Raw genomic sequence first — 7,265 nt, forward strand, 5'->3', positions numbered from 1 at the left:
CGGAGCGGCAATATATAATTTTCTATAAATAAATAGACGACCCATCTGGTCATTGGCTGCGGCAGCCCATAGAGCGGCCCCATTTGTCATTGGCGAGCACCGCGTATACAATCGGGAAATAAAACGGCCCACGCGTCGGCGGTAGATGGATGGCTAAGAGCGGCCCCATTTGTCATTGGCGGCACCGCGTATACAATCAGGAAATAAAACGGCCCACGCGTCGGCGGTAGATGGATGGCTACCCGTCAGCACGAGACGGTCAGAGAGGAACTGACCTGACGGTAACGGTAAGGTCTCTGACCTGACGCGAACCCGCGTCTTCGAGGGGTTTCAAACTAGAGGGAGGGGAAAGCTGAGGAAAAACTAACGAGCTGGGGAAAACTGAGTACAACTAACGAAGTAGGGGCACGAAAATAGAAATCCTTTTATTATTAGGTATAGATTACTAATTATTTTGGCGCATATAGGGTGCACTGGAAACCGAGAGCCAAAAGTTCCCGCCCAGTGTACATACCATTTTAATGTCACACATGAATGACACATATGGTCATAAAATGTATCATGTTTTTTGAAGTTGCTCAAAACATTCGCCGGTAATTAAGTATGATTTTCTACACACCAAGGTGATACTTATTTAGCAATAGTTGTGGCTAAAAAATTAAGTATTTCCTATCGCATAATATGTGAATGTTCATGAAAATAAAAATGTATTTCCAGGTCAATTTGGACGGAGGACACCCTCACATTTGCGAGGGCTACCATGCTAGTTTGTAGCAGTTTTAACCTTCGCCATGAACACTAAAAGATAAAGCGAAGAACACATGTGTTCATATGAACCAGCGGAGCGTGTCTCTCTCCCACACAAGCATTTATTCAAACAAAAACAAAAACAAAAGCACACAGACGCTCCAAGTAAAGTACATAAGATGTGACGGAATAAAAATATAGTTTCGAGGGAGGAACACTGATAATGTTGTTGATGAAGAAGGGGATGCCTTGGGCATCCCCAAGCTTAGACAGCTTGAGTCTTCTTAGAATATGCAGGGGTGAACCACGGGCATCCCCAAGCTTAGACTTTTCACTCTTCTTGATCATAGTATATCATCCTCCTCTCTTGACCCTTGAAAACTTCCTCCACACCAAACTCAAAACAACTCATTAGAGGGTTAGTGGACAATTAAAAATTCACATGTTCAGAGGTGACACAATCATTCTTAACACTTCGGACATTGATCAAAGCTACTGGAAGGTAATGGAACAAAGAAATCCACCCAACACAGCGAAAGAAGCAATGCGAAATAAAAGGCGAGAATCTGTCAAAAACGGAACAGTCCAGTAAAGACGAATTTTAAAAGGGCACCAGACTTGCTCAAATGAAAATGCTCAAATTGAATGAAAGTTGCCTACATATCTGAGGATCACTCACGTAAATTGGTATAATTTTCTGAGTTACCTACAGAGAATTAGGCCCAGATTCGTGACAGCAAAGAAATCTGTTTCTGCGCAGTAATCCAAATCTAGTATTCACTTTACTATCAAAGACTTTACTTGGCACAACAAAACATAAAACTAAGATAAGAAGAGGTTGATACAGTAGTAAACAACTTCCAAGACACAAATATAAAACAAAGTACTGTAGCAAAATAACACATGGGTTATCTCCCAAGAAGTTCTTTCTTTATAGCCATTAAGATGGGCTCAGCAGTTTTAATGATGCACTCGCAAGAAATAGTATTTGAAGCAAAAGAGAGCATCAAGAAGCAAATTCAAAACACATTTAAGTCTAACATGCTTCCTATGCATAGGAATCTTGTAAATAAACAAGTTCATGAAGAGCAAAGTAACAAGCATAGGAAGATAAAACAAGTGTAGCTTCAAAAATTTCAGCACATAGAGAGGCATTTTAGTAACATGAAAATTTCTACAACCATATTTTCCTCTCTCATAATAACTTACTTTCAGTAGCATCATGAGCAAACTCAACAATATAACTATCACATAAAGCATTCTTATTATGAGTCTCATGCATAAAATAATTATTACTCCCAACATAAGCATAGTCATTCTTATTAATTATAGTGGGAGCAAATTCAACAAAGTAGCTATCATTATTATTCTCATCAAGTGTAGGAGGCATAGTATAATCACAACAAAATTTACTCTCCATAGTAGGTAGCACCAAAAGACCACTATCATTATAATCATCATAAATAGGAGGCAAAGTATCATCAAAGAAAATTTTCTCCTCAATGCTTGGGGGACTAAAAAGATCATGAAAACCAGCTTCCCCAAGCTTAGAACTTTCTATATCATTATCAACAATGGTGTTCAAAGCGTTCATACTAATATTACTACCAGCATGCAAATAAGATTTCATAGGTTTTTTAATTTTTGCATCAAACAATCCATGTTTTAAATCAGGAAATAGAATAAGAAGCTCATTGTTGTCCATTATGCCAAACTAGTGTAAACAAGAAACAAAAAGATGCAATTGCAGGATCTAAAGGAAATAGCTTCGAGCACAAACACAATGGCGCCATAAAAGTACTGTTACCTGGAACAAGAGTATGAGGGCCTTTTTACCTTTCCTCCCCGGCAACGGCGCCAGAAAAGTGCTTGTTGTCCACAACTGGCGCGTGGTTGACGAGGGAGGAAATGGTGTAGCTTTCCTTCGTTCCCCGGCAACGGCGCCAGAAAAGTGCTTGATGTCTACGGGAGCTTCTATTCTTGTAGACAGTGTTGGGCCTCCAAGAGCAGAGGTTTGTAGAACAGCGAGCAAGTTTCCCTTAAGTGGATACCCAAGGTTTATCGAACTCAGGGAGGAAGAGGTCAAAGATATCCCTCTCATGCAACCCTGCAACCACAAAGCAAGAAGTCTCTTGTCTCCCCAACACACCTAATAGGTGCACTAGTTCGGCGAAGAGATAGTGAAATACAGGTGGTATGAATAAGTAGTAGCAACGGCACCAGAAAAGTTCTTTGCCCGGGACGAGTAAACAAGCGTGTAGTAACGCAGTAGTAGTAACACGGCAAAACGATAAACAAGCAGCGATAGCGAGTATTTAGGAACAAGGCCTAGGGATTACACTTTTACTAGTGGACACTCTCAACATTGATCACATAACAGAATAGATAAATGCATACTCTACACTTTTGTTGGATGATGAACACATTGCGTAGGATTACACGAACCCTCAATGCCGGAGTTAACAAGCTCCACAATAATGCTCATATTTTAGTAACCTTTAGTGTAAGATAGATCAAAAGACTAAACCAAGTACTAGCATAGCATGCACACTTTGTCACCTTCATGCATATGTAGGAGGAATAGATCACATCAATATTATCATAGCAATAGTTAACTTCGCAATCTACAAGAGATCATGATCATAGCATAAACCAAGTACTAACACGGTGCACACATCTGTCACCTTTGCACACGTGCGGGAGGAATAAAACTACTTTAATAACATTGCTAGAGTAGCACATAGATAAATTGTGATACAAACACATTGCAATCATAAAGAGATATAAATAAGCACCTCACTATGCCATTCAACAGTGAATAAGTATTCGTGAAATATAGCCTAAGAGACCCACACGGTGCACACACTCTGTCACCTTTACACACGTGGGACAAGGAGTCTCCGGAGATCACATAAGTAAAACTCACTTGACTAGCATAGTGACATCTAGATTACAAGCATCATCATATGAATCTCAATCATGTAAGGCAGCTCATGAGATTATTGTATTGAAGCACATAGGAGAGAGATGAACCACATAGCTACCGGTACAGCCCCGAGCCTCGATGGAGAACTACTCCCTCCTCATGGGAGCAGCAGCGGTGATGAAGATGGCGGTGGAGATGGCAGCGGTGTCGATGGAGAAGCCTTCCGGGGCACTTCCCCGCTCGGCGGGGTGCCGGAACAGAGACTCCTGTCCCCCAGATCTTGGCTTCGCGATGGCGGCGGCTCTGGAAGGTTTTCCGTATCGTGGTTCTTCGTATCAGGGGTTTCGCGACGAAGGCTTTAAGTAGGCGGAAGGGCGACGTGGGGGGCCACACGGGGGCCCCACACCACAGGTCGGCGCGGCCAAGGGCTGGGCCGCGCCGCCCTATGGTGGCAGCCCTCGTGGCCCCACTTCGTATCCTTTTTGGTCTTCCGGAAGGTTCGTGGCAAAATAGGACCACGGGACTTGATTTCGTCCAATTCGAGAATATTTCGTTACTAGGATTTCTGAAACCAAAAACAACGAGAAAACGACAACGGCACTTCGGCATCTTGTTAATAGGTTAGTTCCAGAAAATGCACGAATATGACATAAAGTGTGCATAAAACATGTAGGTATCATCAATAATATGGCATAGAACATAAGAAATTATCGATACGTCGGAGACGTATCAGTGATCTTATGCTACGCTTAATTGGGTGTGTCCATTACATCATTCATATAATGATATAACCTTGTCATTAATAACATCCAATGTTTATGATTATGAAACTAATCATCTATTAATCAACAAGCTAGTTAAGAGGCTTACTAGGGACTCATTTGTTTGTTTACATAACACACATGTATCAATGTTTCGGTTAATACAATTATAGCATGGTATATAAACATTTATCATAAACATAAAGATATATAATAACCACTTTTATTATTGCCTCTTGGGCATATCTCCAACGATCTCCCACTTGCACTAGAGTCAATAATCTAGATTACATTGTAAGGTACCTAACACCCATGGCATTACGGTGTTGGTCATGCTTTGCCCTAGGGATAGCTTTAGTCAACGGATCTGCTACATTCGGATCGGTGTGTACTTTGCAAATCTTTACTTCTCCATCTTCGATGTACTCGCGAATCGAATGATAACGCAACTTGATATGCTTCGACCTCTTGTGTGACCTTGGTTCTTGTGCATTGGCGATGGCACCCATGTTGTCACGATAGATGACTAGTGGGTCCAATGCACTAGGAACCACACCGAGATCTACAATGAACTTCTTCATCCATACCGCTTCGATGAAGCCTCCGAAGCCGCTATGTACTCCGATTCTGTTGAGGATTTCGCCACCGTGCACTGCTTCGAGCTTGCCCAGCTTACTGCAGCACCATTCAATATAAACACGTACCCAGACTGTGACTTAGAGTCATCAGGATCAGGGTTCCAACTTGCATCGATGTAACTTGTTACAACGAGCTCTTGGTCACCTCCATAACAAAGAAACATATCCTTAGTTCTTTTCAAGTACTTCAGGATATTCTTGACCGCTGTCCAGTGTTCCATTCCTGGATCACTTTGATATCTGCTAGTCAAACTAACGGCATGTGCTATATCCGGTCTTGTACATAGCATGGCATACATGATAGAGCCTCTTGCCGAGGCATAGGGGATCGACTCATCCTTTCTCTTTCTTCTGTCGTAGCCGGACCTTGAGTCTTACTCAAGACCTTGCACAGTAACATAGGTAAGAATCCTTTCTTACTTTCGTCCATTCTAAACTTCTTTAGAATCTTGTCCGGTATGTACTCTGTGATAGCCCTATTAGACGTCTTGATCTATCTCTATAAATTTTGATGCCTAATATATACGATGCTTCACCAAGGTCTTTCATTGAAAAACTATTATTCAAATAACCCTTTACACTGCTTAATAGTTCTATATCATTCCCAATCAATAATATGTCATCTACATATAATATCGGGAATGCTACGGAGCTCCCACTCACTTTCTTGTAAATACGAGGCCTCTCCATGACACTTGTATAAACCCGAAGTCTTTGATCACCTTATCAAAGCGTCGGTTCCAACTTCTTGATGCTTGCTTCAGTCCATAAATTGAACGCTGAAGTTTGCATACTTTGTCAGCATTTTTAGGATCGACAAAACCTTTCGGTTGTACCATATACAACTCTTCCTCAATGTCTCCATTAAGGAACGCCATTTTGACATCCATCAGCCAAATCTCATAATCGAAAAATGCAGCTATTGCTAACAAAATCCTCACAGATTTTAGCTTCTCTACAGGTGAGAAAGTCTCATCGTAGTCAACACCTTGAATTTGTCGGAAACCCTTTGCGAAAAGTCGAGCTTTATAGACAGTAATATTACCATCGACATCTGTTTTTCTCTTGAAGATCCATTTATTTTCGACGACCTTGCGCCTATCGGAGTAAGTCTACCAAAGTCCACACTTTGTTATCATACATGGATCCCATTTCGGATTTCATGGCTTCTTGCCATTTGTTGGAATGCGGGCTCATCATCGCTTCTTCATACGTCGCAGGGTCTTCATCATTGTTGTCCACAATCATGACATTTAGACAAGGAACATACCAATCGGGAGTGGCACGTTCCCTTGTCGATCTGCGAGGTTCGGTAGCTATCTCATTTGAAGTTTCATGATCATTATCATTAGCTTCCTCTGTTGCCGGTGTAGGCGGCACGGGAACATCTTCCGTACTGCACTACTCGATCAACGAGCAGAGATTCTTCAATCTCATCGAGTTCTACTTTTCTTCCAGTCACTTCTTTAGTGAGAAATTCTTTCTCAAGAAAGGTTCCGTTCTTAGCAACAAAGACCTTGCCTTCAGATCTGTGATAGAAAGTGTACCCTATAGTTTCCTTAGGGTATCCTATGAAGACGCATTTCTCCGCCTTGGGTTCTAGCTTGTCCGGTTGTAACTTTTTTACATAGGCTTCGCAACCCCAAACTTTTAGGAACGACGGCTTAGGTTTCTTATTAAACCATAATTCATACGGTGTCATTTCAACGGATTTTGATGGTGCTCTATTTAAAGTGAATGCGGCTGTCTCTAATGCATAACTCCAAAATGATAACGGCAAATCAGTAAGAGACATCATAGAATGAACCATATCTAAGAGAGTTCGATTACGACGTTCGGACACACCGTTTCGTTGTGGTGTTCCCGGCGGTGTCAACTGTGAAAGTATTCCGCATTTCTTTAAATGCATGCCAAACTCATAAATCAGATATTCACCTCCACGATCAGATCGTAGAAATTTAATCTTCTTGTTACATTGATTTTCTACTTCACTTTGGAATTCCTTAAACTTCTCGAAAGTTTCGGATTTATGTTTCATGAAATAGATATACCCATATCTACTCAGATCATCTGTGAAGGTTAGAACATAACGATAACCACCACGCGATGCTACACTCATTGGTCCGCACACATCGGTATGTATGATTTCCAATAAGTCAGTAGCTCGCTCCATAATACCAGAGAATGGAGTCT

The sequence above is a fragment of the Lolium rigidum genome, chromosome 3 (assembly GCF_022539505.1).
Source record: "Lolium rigidum isolate FL_2022 chromosome 3, APGP_CSIRO_Lrig_0.1, whole genome shotgun sequence".
Lineage (NCBI taxonomy): Eukaryota > Viridiplantae > Streptophyta > Magnoliopsida > Poales > Poaceae > Lolium > Lolium rigidum.